Below are 20,004 nucleotides of genomic sequence, written 5' to 3' on the forward strand. Positions count from 1 at the left end.
TGTAGATGAGGAGGAACTCTCTGACTATAAGGGTGGTTCAGAATTGGAATGGGCTACCTTGAAAAATTGTGGAATCTCCATCTATGGAATTTTTCAAGAGCAGATTGGACAGACACTTGGATAGGGTGGTTTATTCACATGTGATCCTGCCTTGAGCAGGGGGCTAGACTAGATGAACCTGTGAAGTCCTTCCAACCCTCCTTTCCTATAATCCAATGGTTCTATGATCTCTCCATTTATAGCTCAAAATACATTCCCTGGACCACTTCCTAGAGCAGTACTAGTTTTCTTATGCACCTTTGCAATAGGGTTCCATAAACCCATTTACAGTGAACAGTGTTGTCCTGATCTTTATGAGATTCCAGGTAACTATATTCTCAAACTGGGACCTTAAGGGGTACTCAGAGCTCTACAAATTAGGCCCTAAGTACTTAAAATTGTACTTTGAAAATTACTTGACACTTACAGACATTTTCTAATACCTAGGTCTAACTAGGTAAAATCTAGGCAGCACCTTGTTCTATATAGTAATTTGAAAATGTCAAAGCTTGTTTGTGATATTTTAACACTTGTCTACACCTCATTAAGAACTATGACCCTCAAAACATAAGAGTTCATTCCCCGAGTACAGTCTTGTCCAGGAGTACATTAAAGTATACTTAATAGCATGTGCAAGTGTGCTTGTGGGTAAAAATAATTGTGGAAAGTTTTGAATGAGGTATCAAAGACTTCAAAGTAAAGAATGACTTCAATTTTTCCATGTCATGTTTCATATTATTACAGGGAACAATATAGAACAAGTCTCTTTTCCATTTTTTTTCCAAACTATGGTAAAAATGGCTTTTACAAAACTTCATGTGGATATAGCAGTAAGCAAGCACACTAGCAGTTTTGGGCTCAAGGCCTGATATGCAGCGTTCAAATTGTATCCTTAACTGGGCGAAAACAGCACATATCCTAGTGGGAAGAACAATTGAAAAGTTTCCATTACTATTTTCCTCACCAAAAAAGAAAGGGGGCTTTTTTCTCAAATCACAAACTATGTAAAAAAGCTTAATGTGTTTCAAAATGTTCTGGATGATAATGATGATGATGAAATGTGATTAATTGATTTTCCCCAAAATCTAAAACCTTTCAGCAAGTATATGTTTCATTCTTGTTCACCATGAACATTTCCATAATTATTGAAAAACAAAAAAAAAATACATTTTTGTTTATTTAATTTTATTCAGAAGAAGTATTCAACCCTTTTTGACTAGTTGGAACAACAAGGATCTGATGCTGATGGGGATACTTTAGTAAAACTGAAGTTACTTTTCACCATCTTTTTGCTCTCAAATACCTCCTTTCCTCCCTTTTCCCCAGTTCCTGAACACTGATTAGTTCCCAACTGGACATATTATCTATGAAACAAGAGTTTTCAAATGTATAATCATTACAGATTACTTGCATTGTAAGTCATTACTTTAATAAGATGTGATTATAAATAAAGTGAGAAGATGGGGCTGAACCAAAATCCTCTGGGTTTTGTTATAAGCAGTCATTTAATGAGGATTTCTTGGAATGGTTTCATTGGTCCACTTAAAGAGATATGAAAGAAATTAAATAAAGTATGAATTTCCTCTTTAGAACTGCTTATATTGGTTATTATAAAATATTTCATTTATTAAAGAAAAATAAAGGAATAAATAAAAGGAATAAATACAAAGAAAAAAATCCTTTATTAAAATGTTTTGACAATATTTAGTATTGTTTTACACACATTATGTCATATACTAAATTGTGTGGCTGGTATTACTCCACTGATGATTGCAAATAATAATTGGATTAATCTGATGTTCCCCAAAAGCAGACAATTATTTTGTAGGTACCACATTTGTCTCCTGATGCAATGAATTCTGCTGTCATGTAGCATTGCATTAAGTGATGTGTAAATTATCACACTGGCCTAAAGCACAGCCTGGCCTGACAAAAATCATTGCAACTTAGTCTAGCATTGACGTAGAGTCCTAGGACATTCTACAATTGGAAGTTACATTGTCATGCTTATAATTTATGCAACTTGCCCAAGCATGTAAGAACCATATCAATAATGAAACTGCTGGGATATAAGTTAAATTAAATGAAATACTCACTGGTTTGCTGGCCTTCTCTAGAAAAAATTACTTCAGATAAAAGATGAGATTCATTTTCATTTGGAGGGAAAAAAGTAGAGGGGAAATTTGGAGGTTTAGTTCAACAAGGTATCCAAATATTTGTATGTTTCTCCAAAATGTACCTGTATTATCAAAATATGACCCCCTTACCTGGCTCTTTTATATACTCTCAGTAGAATTGGGATGACCAGAATGGTCAAACCCCTTTATCAATAAAAGTTGTCACAAAACAAAAAAGCTTCTCATAGAACACTTAAATATCTCTCAGCATTCCCATTATTTCTCCTTCAGCACCCCAAGATAAAAATAAAATTAAAGAACAAGGATTCTGAACCAAAAATTACTTACACAAATTGTAAAGGAACTGATAGAAAAAAGTAGTCTTGCAGAAATTGCATGTTCTTTCTATCCCATGAACTATGTTGCTGACATATGTGCTATTATCCAAGAATCTGACAAAATACTTTGTCTTCTTTTATAGGCAAACTCCACTGCCTTACAATAAAAACTGAAGACACATACTGAGCATTCAATCTTGTCATTTTTAAATGCTTCAATAAGAGAAGGAATTGCAGAAAATATTTTTTTTAACAATGTTGAAAAATTTACGGATAAGAATTCTTCTAAAACAATTAGCTCCAAATTTCTGGTGAACTACATTTCATAAAAGAAAGTGTTACAGGAATGGAAATGACCTACTTAATTTCTTTGTTGTTTGCATGATCAGGAATAAGTTAGTAGGGGGGACTATTTATTTTAAATGAAGAACAACATTTCCTGGACCCCCCACAGAATTGTATAATTTACACAGATTTTTATTGGTCCCAGCTGTGATCTAAAACCCCAGTGATACATTTTCAATATTATGTCAGCAATTCAGCAATAAAAGAGACCTTTAAAATTGGTTTAACTGCCCTTTATCCTCCTGTTTTCCCACTTAACATTAACTGAGTACCACACCATTATCAAAGAGCAAAAGATTATAGCTTTATTTTCACGATAGCTAAAGTTCTTCAAAAGATCCACAAACTAGAATGGTAAGGCTGCTGACACTGCCAATGGCTAGAATTTTTCAGGGTCAACCAAATACTTCGATCATGTAAAATGGAAGCACTCTGTTATTACAAACTAGGATTGAGACTTTAGATTAAAAAACTAAGGATAGCTGAACACTTCTGGTATAGTGTTACCTAGTACATCTCATCCATATAGGCTTTTCTCTCCATCTTTTCAGTTACCATCTGAGTAAGTATACACACACATATAGCCTAATAGGGCTGTGCAAAGCTTAGGTCACTGATTCTATTTGGAGGAGATTTGGTTTAATTCAGTGGCCAAATCTTCAAAACCAAATTGAATCAGGAGACCCATTAATCTCTATAAATCAAATTGGAAGCCTCTGATTCAACTTGGAGAGATTTGGAGAAATTCGATGATTCGGTCATAGACACAGCTTTATATGTTTTTTTTTCTATGTACTTTGAGATACCAGGCACAGATCGTGAACACTGGGATGGTGGGGCAGATGGAGTGTCTCGCAGGAGTGCGTGGGTGTCCCCCGTGCGCTTGGTGGCAGATCCAGAAGTGGTCCAGAAGTCCGCTGCCAAGTGCGCAGGGGACCACCCCCCCCCCATGCCCCAGATCAGTAACCGGTGCTTCTTGGGTCTGGGGTGGGCACCCGGGGTCCCCCCGCAGCCAATTGCCAAGTCAAGGAGGTGTGGGGGGTCTGCCGCCAAGCACACTTGGGACCCCCCCACTCCTGTGGGATGCCCCACCATCTCAGTGTTCAAGAGCCACACCTGATACCTCGAGGTACATAAAAAAAACATATAAAGCTGAGTCTATGGCCAAATCACTGATTCTCTGAATCAGAATTGAATCTTCAGATTCAGCTGAATCAAATCGGGACAGTGATTCAAATCAACAAATCGAATCACGGTCTCCCAAATCGGGCCGAATTGAAATCGAATACTGCCCGCTTCACACACCCTTATAGTCTAATGTTTATGTAGGTAATGATTACCTTAAGAATCTTCTAATTTATAGAAAAGAAAAATATTATGCAAAATGGTTTGGAAATTCTCTAAAATATATGCATAGTGCATACTATGGCTAGTCCCTTCGTATCTCTCAACAGTGCTAATATACAGAACAGTCAACTTAATATTACATGATGATTGATGATTTCACTCTGTTTTTTATGTAGTCTTCACTCAAACAACCTGAGAGAAGGATGTGATAGAGATTAATGGAAACTTGTCTGGTTAACAAAACTGAATGAAGGAGACCAAGTTTTTATGATCTAAGACCATGAAATTGTTCATATTGAACAGGGGCAATTTAGCTCTATTTGTGTCATCAAAATGTTCGCTGTTCACAGTTAAAGAGAAACTCTAAGCACCTGAACTTTTTCTCCAGCATGAAGTTCCAGTTCTCACTCTAGGTACACTGAATTTCTTCTGATCCTGCCCTCTTGCTTAGTAACTTTAGTCTCATCCTTACTTTAGGAAGTTTAAGTTGAATATAGCATATATATTCACATAAACCACATTTTAAATAAAACTAAATTCTTTTTGTTCTAGTGATGCTCAACATTTTTTCCCCCCACAGGCTGGATGGGCAGTGCCAGATCTGGCTTGTGGCCCCAATCGAATGTGCAGGCGGGAAATAGAAGTGGCCCAACCATGATCCAGCCAGGCTGGGAGGAAGGGGACATGTCCAAGATCAATCTGGGTACACAGGGAGAAAGGGAGCATGCCCTGGCCCAATCTGGCCACAAAGGGAGGAAGGGGACATGGTCCATCCTTGACCCAATCATGTAAGGCTTGGAAATTTGGCAGCAGGAGAGTGGTGGCATTATTAAGAGGCAGTGCTGTGCAATGCCAAATTTCTAGCTCATGGGGATCCCTGCAGGTCAGATGCCATGGCTTCACGGGGTGGGGGTTGAACACCCCTGTTCTAGACAGATAACTTTTTGGAAAAGTATGGTAAACTATAAAACTAGTGTGAGGTTTGATATTTTGACCCTGGTTTTCTACCTACATCCAAGTGAAGAGAATTTCGTTCCTGATCTTACCCAGTTAAGGAGTAAACCTCATCCCATTCCTTATGAACTCTATAGTTATATCTACTTTTTGAATTGCAATTGCATATTTAATAGAAGTCTTTATTGAGCTGTCTACAATGACACCCAGATCTCTTTCCATGGTTAATGTACTTAATTTCATTCCTTTTAAACTATATGATTAATTACATTTTTCTCTATCATGTACATTCCTTTTCATTTATCAAATACAAATAATACATCTGGTGGACCTTAAAGAAACTGAAAGAAAGATACCGTTTTCAAAAAAGATTAAAACCTAAGAGTTTGAGTCTACACATTTGAAATTAGATTAATCTTATATAAAAGACAGCATCTTTAAAAAATTGGTTTCAGATTGTACAGTTTAAAGGCAAAATTTGTCCTTATTCACACTGCCAGATTATGATTTGAATCCAGCTCTCATCAGTGGAGACTTTGGGATTAAAAGACAAATGGTGATGCAGCCAGGAATATGGAGTGTAAGTGAACAGAGAATGTAAAGAGAAATCCCATTACAACCCTATTCTCTGAAGTTACTTTGAAATCCAAATAGTACAGAATGAGCTCGCCAAATAAAAAGGGATACTGTCATATCCCTCTACATTGCACTATTAAGTTTGACTGGTTTTTTTCTATCACAAAAAAAGCTGAACAATAAAAGAGCAGGACAGGAGGAAGAGAAAGAAATTGCAATGGATAAAAAAGCACAAATGACCTAGAATGGTCTATAGAAGAGCAGGCAGGGGATTCAGAGAGTTGAATGGAGAAAACAACACACACACAAAAAGAGAAAGAGAGAATAAGAATGGGAAGAAGCTGAGCAATAAAAGAAAAAGAAATAAAAGAAGAAAGCATTAGCTCATTTGGCAAAGGGGAATTGACAACAAAGTATGACAAGTGCTGGTATGATGCATCAGAGATAATGAAAGAGGAACTTACCCTGATCAGCCAATGTATGGTGTCTATTTTGTATTATGCATTTTACAATGTAAGCTTCTTAGAGCAGATACTATGTCTTTAGGTTCACAAATTGCATCACAAATAAACCATAGCAGGAACTAAGGATAAACACAGCAGCTAGGTTGGATCAAAAGACTTTTCACATCTTGGAGGTGATGGAACTGGGCCAGAATCTGTTGCTGGCCTGGGATATAATTCAGTACTTTTGCACTCATACGCCAATCTGTCTCCTGTCTGAATAAGCAACCAGTACTATCACCAGAGCAGTTTGAAATTGACAAGTCTGAGGTCTTTTTTCCCAGGCAGTTCACAAACCTGTCAGTTTCAAGTTCCTGCAGAATCAGTGCTGGCAAAATATCTACTGCATCTTTGCAGAACAGAAAGAGGTAAAGATAAAAGATATACTAGAGGGAAAAAGAAAACAAAATACACAAAGGGGAAAAGACACGGAGGCAAGAGAAAATAAAAGAGATTGAAAAGATTTAAACGTTAAAGTGAGATAGCCCTTGGGAACAAGCAATAGGGACATGTTAGCAAAAATATTTAAAAGAGAAAAACATTCAAGGAAGCAGTCTGGTAGGATAAAGAGAAATTGGAGGAAAACTGACACAACTGAGTGCAGCAATACAGGCTATAAACAAAATAAAGTGGAAAAAAGAAATGAAGAAGAAAGGAAACAAATGAGAAAACAAAGGAATAGGAGATAAAAATGGAAAGTTTTGTATCAAAATAGAAAATCAGGGTAAACAAGACAACTTGAACAGGAATTCTGTTGGTTTTAAAATCCATACGTTTATTTCCAATTAATTTTTTTTCATGCAATTGAAGTAGACAAATGTTTGAAAAACCATAAAAAGCACTCTGCTTACCTGAAGGCACAAATATATGGTTACCAAAATGGACAAATCTATTCACTCAGGTTAACCTAATTGATCTCATTTCACATACTGTTGAGTAAACACATTTGCAATTTCCTTAGTCAACATTGCATCACCCATCTGTGCAATATCATTGCTGGTCATTTCAGGGACTGAGCTAGAGAAGGGAACATAGATCTTCTGATGAACATGTAACTGACACAAAATTCTCCCTGAGGTCAAGTCGACATTTGCTCTTTACCAAGTAGGTTTTGTAATGTTTGAGGAGATAAAGTTGTTGCTGACATTTCGGACTACTGCTTCTTTGTCTAATGCCTCTTCCAAACATATTTCTCCCAAGTCATTACATTACTGCACATCCTTGCTATTATATAGCACTAAAATTGTTTCCATTAAATGCTTTGATGTTTATTTTTAAGTTTCCTTTTAATATTTCTCCTCTTCTCTGTACAAATTCAATAGTTTGACCTTTGTTTGACCCCAGCTCACACCCTCCCTCCTCCAAAAAACACTCCCTTCTCCCCAGAATATCATCTGTTTTCAGCAAGTTTGTACTTCTGGTTTTTGGGGGGAAAATAAGTGGTAGCATCTGAATACACACAGATGCTTATGCCCAACAGCAAGAGCCTATGACCTCATCTAGGCCTTTTTCTTTTTTCCATTAGGAATGATTTGCAGAAGAATAAAAGCCTGCCAACTAATGCGTCTTAATAAAGATTAAACTTAATTAGCTGTTTTCAAACAAAGTTCCTTAACATAAAACAGTATGGAGCAGAAAAATGAATTTGCAACTCATCAGAAGTTGGGATTCGGGCAACATAGGTGGAGCGCAATAGACATCAATGGGACTTATATGTAGGGCCCCATTCTCTACACATAATCCTCTCTTTCCTTTTCTTGTATTGGAAATATTTTTAATGGCCTTCACAGTATGCCTAAATCTATGGTAGATTAACTGTCACTTTTGTAAAGCAAGTACTGTGCTACTATACTTTATTCTTTGAAAGCTTGATCAGATTAACCTTTTCCAATGTGTCCACAGAGAGCTCTCAAAAAATCTCAGGGGAATGTATGCCAAATTCATTTCTAAAGGCCCCAACTATGCTCATACTTCACGGTACTTATGACATTACTTTTTATCACAGTGAGGGAGAAAAAAGGTTGAAATAGAATTCTGAGCCCACTTAGAAGTGCTGTGTGAACCACTAAATCAAATGAACGCATTGTAGGCCTGATTTCCTACTCAGTTGGACTCTTTGCATTTTGTTGATGTGATATTTATGTCTTAATCATGCTGTTCAAGAGATTGTAAAAGCAGCTTCCAATAGAAGTGTGCTCACAGAAAAAGATACTACAAGGAGGAAAAGAATAAAGGAAAGGAAAAAAGAGAAAATAAAGTGAGAGAGAACAAAAAAATAGACAAGTTTGTGAAGGAATCTTGAGCGAGAAGAGCACTTTATACTATGGACCTGAGCGACAGACTCCTGTACCCCTTTCAAGGTTCAGTCCAGCCAAACAAGTTGTATTCAACAAAATGAATGAACAACAAATGAAAAATCATTTTTCCACATTCTGTGTCATAAATGAATCCAAGTAACATGATTTGTTTGGAAATATATTTTATCAGACAGTCTACTCCAGTATTCATGTAACAAGAACTGGATCAACTTTTCACATAACCCTTAGAGTCAATTCATGTTAACATCTTTTTTTCAATGGTCTCTGAATAGTTCAGGGATATTTTTGTTCAGGGATAGAAGAATAAAATGGCAGAACTCCTAAGTATGTTTTTGTTTTAATTAAAACTAGACCGTAATAACAATTTTAGGATACCAAGGTGAGATCAACTAAATTCATGTATAACACAGCTGGATATGTATTTAAACAACCTTCCTAACTTTTGAAGAATCAACACATCACTAGTACTAAAATTTACTTTTATACCTTGGAGCATGCTTATATATTTAATACATCCTTTTGGACACTGGATGCAAATAAAAATTCTATTATTTTTAATATTGTTTAACATAGCAAGTAGTAATACTATGTGCAACCACCTTGTATTGATGAATGCGAGTATATTACTCACTTTAGAAAGTCTTCCTGAGCCAAACAGATTCATGTCAGATAAGAAAATTCCATTTGTGTGTCAATGACTAAAAATACCTTTGACTTCATGGGCTAAATATGACCTACTATATTGAAGGGGAAAAAAGTTATAGATCAACAAATGTGCAGTGTATACTAAGTGGACAATATTTCCAAATACGGGTGCCTGAGGTTGTAACTAAGCTCCTAAATAAATAAGTGACCTGACTTTCAAACCTGTTGGGCACCTAGTTATTCCCATCAATTTCAGTAAGAGTTATGGTGTTCTCAAGGCTTTTGAAAAATAGGCCAATTACTTAACTGGCCTAAGTTATGACCTTTAAAGGACCTAACTTTAAGCTCCTATATTGATATTCTAGACTACTGTGTATAAAACAAAAAAGATTCAGAGAAGGTAAATAAAACTATTAAAATATTATGTACCCATTTTTCTTTTAAAATATTTATGAATTGTAATGGGAATCTGTAGGCATTAAATTTGAAGAGTAAATATTTGACACAAGTCTTTTTGGGTTAGGAAATTTTCCTGAAATGTCATGCAAAAAAGTAGCTCATATTTCAACTTATTCCCTTTTGACAAATACTAAAAAATACTTATTACTGGGCATGTCTACATGAGATGCTACTGTGCAATAACTAAATAAATGTACAGTAACTTGAGTTACTGCACAGTACTGCCAGCAAATGCCTTTTAAGTGGTTCTACTGTTCAGCAGCCTAACACTACTGTGCACTAGCATCTCAGCACAGTTTTTGCCATAGAATGCTACTGTGTAGTAGTATTAGGCTACTGTGCAGTCAGCCTCTTGTGTAAATGCACCCAGTAACTCACATTTTTAGTCCTAAGATATGTATATATTTATATTAGTGAGCCATCACATTTTCTTTCGATATAGACCTGCACTGCACTGGCACATGCAGCATGCGAGGTGATTTGGCCACAGTAGCAAGTACTCTCCATTATAACAATCATGTCCTTTTGTATGTCAGTCTAATATTTTAACTGAAATGAATACCAATGCTATGTCACAGCTGGTAAAGCAAACAAAACTCTGGCTTGTATCCATAGATGCTTCTCAAGCAAATCTCAGGATGTCATCTCCTGCTGTACTTGGCCTTGGTGAGGCGGCAGCTAGAGCACTGCATCCAATTCTGGGCTCCACAGTTTAAAAAAGATGTGGAAAAGCTTGAGAGAGTCCAGAAGAGAGACATTCACATGATCAGAGGGCAGGAGAACAGGCCCTATAATGAGAGGCTGAGAGCCATGGGACTCTTCAGCCTGGAAAAGTGTAGGCTCAGGCATGACCTAGTGGCTGCCTATAAGTATATGAGGTGTCCATCAGGATCTGGGGGAACTCGTGTTCACCAGAGTACCCCAAAGGATGAAAAGGTCAAACGGTCACAAACTCCAATACTGTTTCAGGCTGGACATAAGGAAAAACTTATTACTGTCTGAGCCCTCAAGGCCTGGAATAGACTGCCTCCAGAGGTGGTGAAAGCACCTACTCTGGACTCTTTTAAGAAACATTTGGACACCTATCTTGCTGGGATCATTTGACTGTAGCTGACTTCCTGCCCCTGGGGCAGGGGGCTGGACTTGATGATCTTCTGAGGTCCCTTCCAGCCCTAATATCTATGAAATCTATGGAATCTATTAAATAAACTTATTGACTGAAAGGGGTATCTAGACACCAGATTAGTCTTTTTTTTGGACAGTTGTGAAGAGCCAGGTCCATGAATCATTTATCTGACATTACAAATCAGTTTCAAGATACCCACATCTTGAAAAATAGTGTGTTTTAAGGTTTGTTTCTTGCAAGCAATTTTCCCAAACCTCAATGCAAAGTAAATTATTTAAAGAGAAAAAAAAGTAAAAATATACCACAGAATAGGTACAATGGGCTAGGATGTCAAGTCCCCAGTTGTTAACTGAAGGAAATCACCCCAGAATCACCCTCAAAATCTCACCCACAACCAGAAGCAGCAATATGCAAAACACCAAGCACACCCTATAATATGCTATAGGTAAAAGCAGAACTTAGAAAGGCACAAGTAATACACCACCATTGGAACAACAGGGAAGTAACTGCTAAATAAATTCTTAGAAGATGCAAGGAAAAGGTCTGTGCTCTGTCTTACAGAGGAAGGGAAACTCCCCCACAGAACCTATGCCACTTGGACCTAGGAGAGAAAATATCCTTCCTGTTCCTAAATTGAAATGATGACAATATATTGTTGTTAGACTGCTAGTTTTTACAATTTATTAGCCCACATCTGTCCAACATGAAGCCTATGGCAACTGCCCCAAGAAAGCCTGGGGGTCCACATGTCACCACTGGAGCCTGTACAGTGGTGGGAGGACACAGGTATCAGTGTAGCACTGTTGCAGCCCACTTGGTAGGTTGCTGGCATAGGGAGGAGGGCAACCTGCTGTTGATACATCCCACATGGTGGAGGTGATCCCAGAGGGCCACCCCTGCATCACACAGTCCAGAGTGTTTGGCTCCTGACCAAACCAAAGTTGGACAGCCCTGTATTAGTCCATCATCCCAAAAAGATATATAGGTAAAATTGTTACTGCACTTCATAGTTTAAATACAACATTTTACATAGAGCAAAAAATGTATGTAAATACAAACTTTGTTCTCAACAACTTTCAGTTAAATAGCAGGTAAGATATAAGGTTAAATAACTATATTTGGGATAACAACTTGGAAATCTATACATGATTTCAGATTCCCTGAAATATATCTCATACATATAGTGGTGGGGAGGAATAGTGAGGGGAAATGGGACTTCCTACTTACAGTAGTAGGATAGCAAATCCAGAGGGGTATTTTGAAAAAGAATATTGTCTATATTACCAAAAACTTGGTTAAAGTACTATAAAATATAAATATTTTTTAGTTTTTAGTACCCCCACAATTACTACACCCCACAACAGAACCATCATCATTGTTGGATCTTAGAGCTGCACCTCCAGGAATGTTATACATCTCATCCAGTGCATCAAATGCCCTGATAGAAAATACGTAGGAGACACCAAGCAACAACTGCGCACCAGAATAAATGCACACCAGGAATCTATTACAGACAAGAATACCCAACTACCTGTGGGGGCACATTTCTCACAAGAAAGCCACTCTGTTCCCAATTTCTCAGGCCTGATCCTCAAAGGTAATTTACAAACCACTTTTCACAGACGAGCCTATGAACTTCACTTTATCAACCTCCTAGATGTGAGTGCTGCCTCCACCTCTGAGCAGGGCATTACATGCTTTTAAAAAAAAATTTTAAAAGAAATAGGTGTGGATGAAGTGAGGAGGGTGGCCCTCACTCCATTTGCAAATGGAGCTTGGGGAACCCCAGCAGTGGGAGGTCCACCCTGAGGAACACCAGCTGCACCATCAACCCAGGATCCAAGCAGGTGCGGCAGGGTGTCACAACATCCCCAGAAATGCTGAACACCCTCTCGCTTCTTCACTACAGGGATCACCTGGCTAAGGAGGGCATTTCCAGTGCTGAGACTTGGTGGCCTTGAGGAATGGCTTAAGGATCACCAAGATCTGGGAGATGGTATCCCACTCTATTTTGTTAAGTTGGCCACTGATCCCAATCTCCCTGAGCAAAGCCATCTTATAGATGGCCTTCTGTTGCTTAACCAGCCTTTTGAGCATCAGGTATGTGGAGTTCCACTGAGTCTCCACATCCTACATGATTTTGTGCTGTGGGACACTCAGGTCTGCCTGTTTGTCTCGCAGCATTTTGCCCCCCTTGATGTTCTGGTGGAAGTAGCCTGCCAAGTTCCTGCATTTTGAAATGAGCTGGCCAGTTGTGATAGTGCCCTCACCAGCAGCCCTGTCCCCCTCCAAGGCATCCCTGATTATAAGGTGGAACTTGTGTGCCACACAGCAGATGCCAACAAAGTTGGTATCACAGATTGGCTTGACCATATTGGCCTCATTGTCGGTGACCATGAACCCACAGGTGAGCTCCCCCTCCCCAATGAGCCACCCCTGCACCATTTGGTTCATGGCCACCATTATCTCCCTTGCCATGTGGGACTCATCCATCACCTTCGCTTGAAGGAGAGCCCACCAACAGCCTGACTGATTGCACCAATGTTGTGTGAGGGAGAGAGGTAGGCATGATCTCAACCCCAGCTGCTCCAGATGTCTGAGGTAAAGTCTAAGGCCACCTGTGGACCTGTCTTGCACAGCTCCTCCCTCAAGTACTTCCTGCATGCCTCATACAGGGACTGCTGAAGGTGGTGTGTGCGGGCACATGGTATGATGGGGCCACAAGCACCGTGAGCCACCTGAACCCTGGCTGCTCAACTAAGGAGAAGAGCAGGCCATCCACAGCAAGCGACTCCCCAGTACTGTGGGTGACTGCGCTCTCCTGGGCAACATGCCCCACTTTGTTCCCGCCTTTCCCCACTGTTCCAGTGTGGCTTGCCTCGGCTTCTGGGGAATGGGGGCCTTGGAGCGAGAGGGGGACTTCCCTTTGGGCATGTTCCTACTGGTGCCAGGCTGAAGAGGAGCAAGGGCAAGAGGGTGGTGCCTACTGATATGCATCAGCATCCCTGTGGTGATGAAGTGTTTCTCGTACTTGCCTCAGCTGGTCTTGCATCGGCAGTGCAGGCAGATAGCAGACTTGGGATCATCTGCCTCCTCAAAATGATCCCATAGTATACCACCCCCTCGCTTCTGGGGTGCGGGTGTGGATCTTGCCTTATCCACCTCCTCAGGTACAACAACAGGAAGAGCTGACTCAGTTGAGCCACTTGCTTCCACAACCTCAACCTCTTCCAAACTGCCTTCCAGAGAAGGATACCTGGGTCTAGTGGAACTTTGATTCCCTCTACTTCCCCAGAATTTCCCTGTCTATAGCACTGAGCTCCCCTCGTTCCAGATCTAGCTCCCCCTCTGACACTGGGAGGCTCATGCTGGGAACTGAAATTGGGGTGGAGGAGAACGTTATGCTGGTGCTTTTTATGCTGGTGGTGCTGGGGATTATTATTTTTGCTGATGTTACTGGAGGTGGAGCAGGTGCAGACACTACTCCCACTTCCTTGCTGCTACTAGCAGCAGAAGCCTCATGGCTGCTAGGGAAGTGGGTGTATCTAAGTTGGGGGTGGGGTGGGAACTTGCAGCTCTCCCCCGACCCTCTCTAGCTCCTCTCACTCCCCTGCCAGAAGACCTGGCACCTGCCTTTCCAGCACGCTTCATAATGTTTGCTGTGTTGGAAAAATGTGTGTGTGTAATGTATCTTCTAGGTCTTTACTATATCTTCTTCTATCTGCTTACTATATCTTCTATCTGTAATATATTGGACAGCTGTATTCAATCCTTTCCAAAAAGAGAAACTAGCAAGAGACTGACTAGGAAGCCAGTTACTGCAGCCAGTCAGTACCTTTCACACGCTGTTAGTTCCAGACAGACAGCTCACAAAAGACAGAGAAAGACTTCACACTGAGCCTTATATGCTGTTTCTCTATCCCTCCCCCAGAGCACTGATATTGGAAGGGACCTCAAGGACAGGTCGCCGACACTGGCCAGCTACAGATGTTAATATCAGAGCAGCCCTTCCCCCTCTCTTCCCCCTCCCTCTTCTAAGTTTCTGTTTCTCCACAAGCCCACCTCCAAAACATTCCAAAACAGAGGAAACTTTTTGGATGGTTTTGCTTAGTTTCAGAGATGTTTTGGAGCCTTCGGTTTCATTACAGGTTTGGTGTTTTGGGCATTGAAATGGGCTGAAACACCTCCAAAATGAAATGGCTGCTAAAATTTTGCACAGCCCTAGTACTCAAGCTCAGAGAGCTGACCACATCATCTACAAATGCCCTTATGGCCCTCCTTCAGTCACCTAGGTCTTATTGGCATTGACCATTCTACCTGTTGTTGGCTTTCTGGCCCTCATGCTTCCAACATATGAGTGTGGTGACACTCTCTTCACCATCATCACCTTGAAGAATGGAGTAATGAAAGTAGGACGGATTTCAATGTTAGAAAATGCAAGGTGTACATGTAGGGATTAATAATAAGGATTTCTGCTATAAAACTGTAATTTGGAAATTAAAAAAGAGGAAAAAGGGTTTGGTATATTAGTTAAAAATAAGATGACTCTAGGCATCATGTTGTACTAAAATGCATCAGGAGAGGTAGTAGAGATAGGTGTCAATGACACTGTATTTTGGCATTTTTGTGATCTCTTCACTACTACATAAAATTCTGGTCACCCATTTCAGAAAGGATGAATTCTAATGGGAAAAGGCACACAAAAGGTGCTAGGATGATTGGGAGACTAGAGAGCTTATTATATGACAACAAAGTATAAAAGCTTGACTTGTTTAATTCAGCAAAATAAAGACTGAGAAGGTATGTATACACACACACACATATGCATGCATACATATACATACATCGGGGTAATCACCAGAGAGAGAAAGAAGCATTCTTTAGGTTGTCAGGGAAAAAAAACATAAATAGGTATAAATATACCCTGAATAAATTTAGCCTGGAAAGGAGAAAGTATCCACCATTATAGCAGTGAATTCCTGGAACAGCTTTCCAATGAAAACAGTAGGACAAAAAATCATACTTGTTTTAGGCCCAGGGTTGTCAACTGGGAAGGCCCAAAGGGTACTTGCATGCAGGTGTGGCCAAAATGCCCCCACTCACCACCCCATGCTGCTGCTTCTCAGGAGCAGGGCCAGGATGGGGTGGGGTGAGGGGCAACAGCAGCGAAGTCCCTCTGTGGGCCACACAGGACCCACCCGGCTGGCCAGATGCAGGTGCGGGAAGCTTGCACACAGAGACCGCCGCCACTGCCACCACCACCCACCACTGCCACCTCTACGTGTCAGGCAGTGCGCCCCTTCCACACCCCTCTCCCCCCATGTCTGGCCACCAGGGCAACACTTATTAAAAAAAGATTGAAAACCCCTCTTTTAGGCCATATACAGGTGTCATCTCTCTACCAGGAGAATTGCTGCTTTCTTGGTAGAAACTAGGAGTGTATAAGCATTCGTTCAATTTCTCTCAGAGGAAACATTCCTCTGCCCGAGGAAACAGTTCTCAATTTTTACTGAAGGGTGAAAACCTGATTGTATTTAACTGAATGGTAAAACTCCCATTAATGTCACTGAGGACAGTTCTCCCTCTGGGTCTCCAAAGGCAAAGAGCTAACACTGTAACTAGCTTATTTCCCTCGGTTTTAAAAATCTATAAATTTTTGTGCCATTGGGTGTCAATCTTTTGATACAGTAGACTGTTGTAATATTTAGTGTTTTGTCCTTCTCCAGTTTTAACTGCTATATTGATCTGATGGGTGTATATGTTAAACTTATGCCAACAGTCACTTAACTATGAATTACTATCATTCCTCTTATTGCCACCATGGAGATACAGTATGTACTTGTACGTGCAAGCATTTCATTAGCTTCTGAGAGGCTGTTTCACCTGCAACTGCCTCCCTTAATTTTAGGAAAGGCAGGTGGTTGCTCTCAGTTTTCTCAGGGCTGGCCCTGCAAACTCACTATAGCCACAGGCAGTTTTCCCTCCAGTACTTCCATCTCTACCTTCCTTCTCATTGTTTTTATCATTTCTCCTGCAGATTTAATTTCACCCACTGCTGGTGCATCTGATAACATTTTCCCAACTAATGGGTCACTCAGGGCATACTTTGTTATCTCCTTTAAAACAGTGCATACTGCAGGACCTTTAAATATTTAATGCACAGACACTTTTAGTATTTGTCTCTCCCAGATGAACCTGAAAAGTAATTAAAAAAGGAATTTTTGAATAAGGATGGAAATAAAATCAAGTTATAATGGTTGGGTCAAATTCTGTCAGTTTCATAAATATTCCACGTACATCCAGTCAAATAAAAATGCTAAATAGACAAGTGACTTATTACTACAATGCCATGGTGCTTCTTAATTGTCTATCTTACTATTGGCTGTATCTTTCAGAAACAAATTGCACTTTGCAACTCCTACCTTTCACATGGCATCTTCATGAAAATATAACATTTCTGGATAAATAAAGTTACTAGAATATTTATATTAGATTTTGCAACTGTAGAAAGGGACACTCAGGAGTTCACTAAAATCCAAATTCTAGTCCGTTAAATAATATCAACCAGACTTTCTGAGAAGCTTTGTACAATGTTAAAAAGAAGACAGGGGAAATTATTGTGAATTTCTGACAGCCTACTAGAACTTCAGGGTAGAGCCTAATTATTCCAGTGTATGACTGTTCTCTAGCAAAACTGACAAGGCCAATAATAAATTCCACTCAAGGTTAAAAAGGCTTGAGACTGATGATGAATATATACTTGAATCAAACAATTACAGTAAGATAAGGTTGGTTTATTATCTAGCCACTATTTGTTTGAAGAGATATTAATCACTGAAAAAGCTGCACAAGAAGTTTTAAGTGGTGAACTGGACTGACCAGAGTGATCCATGAGGAAAGGAAAATATAAAATTTTAATGGTCTTCATTTAAAGGAAACGACCAAAGAAGACACATAACTCAGTGCTTAGTAAAGCCCAAACTAAATGAAATCAAGTGAAAATTTCTGTCCTGAGTTGACATCAATAGCACATGATATCATGGGATTTCAGAGGAGTAGAAAGAAGCAGAATTGTGCCCATAGTCTAAGTCTAGTTTTGGCAATGTGATGTGGAGACCAAAAGTAAATGCACTGAAATGATGATGCTTTCATTAAGGAGAAATGTTCTGGGAAAATACTCTTTTTCATATTTTAATAAAGTTCCTTGATCAGCATATGACAAAGTTTTGCTGTCTTCCCTGTTTACCATGGCATATCTACCATTGCCATATGGACTGCGGCATCCCAATATTTCATTTGACTGAAATATCTATAGTTTTGGAAAGTAATATTTCTTATAACACCAATTGATACAAACAGACCAAAGCAATATCCTCAAATGATTAAATAAACTTACCATGTTAGCCATTTTAATTTTCATTTTAAAAAAACAGTATAAAAAACAGAATTAAAAATTAAAAAACTGAATAAAATGCCCATGGTGAATATCTGTAAATAAAATAATTGTAATACAAAACAGCATTATTTTTTATATTTTGCAGAAGGAAATGTCAGAAAAAAATCAAAGTTATGGTTCCCAGACCAACCATAAGTTAGCTACTTTGCATATACAGAATCATAAAAGTTTCAATATTTAAGCCTTTGAGCTTGAAATGAGTAGGGTTATTTTGGATTATATCCCCTCTAAATTCATATCCTTTAATTATGTTTTATTTCAGTTGAGTAAATTAAACTCTACATGCCTTTTCCAATATCAGTTTGCAATTTGGTTTTGATTAATATGGTTTTATATCATCATCTTTTATAGAGAAATGCATGGAAGAGAAAATGGAAACCATGGCAGGTTTCTACTTTATGGAGCCTTCAACACATTTCCCACTGGGAAAAACACTATTACCATCAGGTGTTTGCATGAAGAAGAGAAATTCAGCAGAAATCCTGGCTCCAGCCTCAGCATTATAGGGGGGATTTTGCATGGACATTTGACCTCCCTCTTTCTTCATGACTCCACACCATGCAAATCCTTCTTGAACTTAACAAGCTTTCCTTGCATGTTATCTTTATGAAGACCTCATGAAGCACAACACACTAGAGAGTTTCAACCTTCTTTTCACACTCCTTAAAACCAATTTGCGTGCTTTGTGTGTTTGGTCATTACTGCTTCATACAACACAGTAGGGGATGCTTGATCCAAGTTTCAAACATGTAATAGAAATATGCTGGAAAAGATTTCAGTATACCTTTACCATGGTTTGGAGATTTCACTGAATGCTGTATTTGCAGCTGAAGTGAGCAGCATTAAAAAAATGAGTCAGTTAGGTTCAAAGTCTCCGCAATCTTGTGAACATTTAAGAGAAGGATTATCAGACAACTCTGATTTAAAAATAATAATTTGCAAATTGTGAAATGTATTTGAATGGTTTCATTTCCATAAATGAGAAATGTTGTTCCATGACCAAGAGGTAGCATAACGGGGGGGAGGAGTGCAAAAGAAGAGTGTAAATGATGGGCTACCAGCCCTGGGTGCTGACTATGGGTTGGGGGGGAGGTGCCAAAATTCCCCCTGGACTTCTTTATGACAAAAGAGGTCGTCCTGTCCTGTGGGGCCATAGGAGCCAAGTTGTGCAGCCCCATACCCAGTAGTGAATCTAGTGGGAAAAAAACAAGTGGAATGGTGCTCCCACCAAGAACATTTCTCACAGTAAGCTCTGCTCTAAGCCCAGAATCATGTCTTGGTTTGGGTGGGGAGCAGATAGGACCCCAGACATGGCTTCCAGAGAGCCTGTACCATGGGGCTGCTGCTGCCAGACTTTCTCTTTCTGCCACTGCTGCTTGGGCTTTCTCCACAGAGAAGGAAGCTGCTACTGCTACTGCTGCCACTGCCTTCTCTGTGTAGAGATCCCAGGCAGGTAAAATTCCCCTTCCTGCCTCCCTTCCCCCAACTGATTAACATACCCCACCACCACCACCACTTCAGCCCATTGAATGAGTTTACAATGCCTCTAGGCCCCTCTAGATGATCAAGTAAAGGAATGATAGGATCTGATGCGCAATTCACAGAAGCACGCCTCCAGGCATGCAGGGCTGGACACTGGCATGAGTAAACTGGGTGGCCGCCTGAGACCCAGTCAGAAAGGGGGCCCAAAAATGTTGGGTTTCTTTTCTGTTGTCCAACTATTATCATCATTATCTCTGGCAAAGGGGGGCCTGATACTAAAAGTTTGCAGAGGTTCAGCA

This window comes from Alligator sinensis, unplaced genomic scaffold (assembly GCF_000455745.1).
Source record: "Alligator sinensis unplaced genomic scaffold, ASM45574v1 scaffold240_1, whole genome shotgun sequence".
In the NCBI taxonomy this organism is placed as follows: Eukaryota; Metazoa; Chordata; order Crocodylia; family Alligatoridae; genus Alligator; species Alligator sinensis.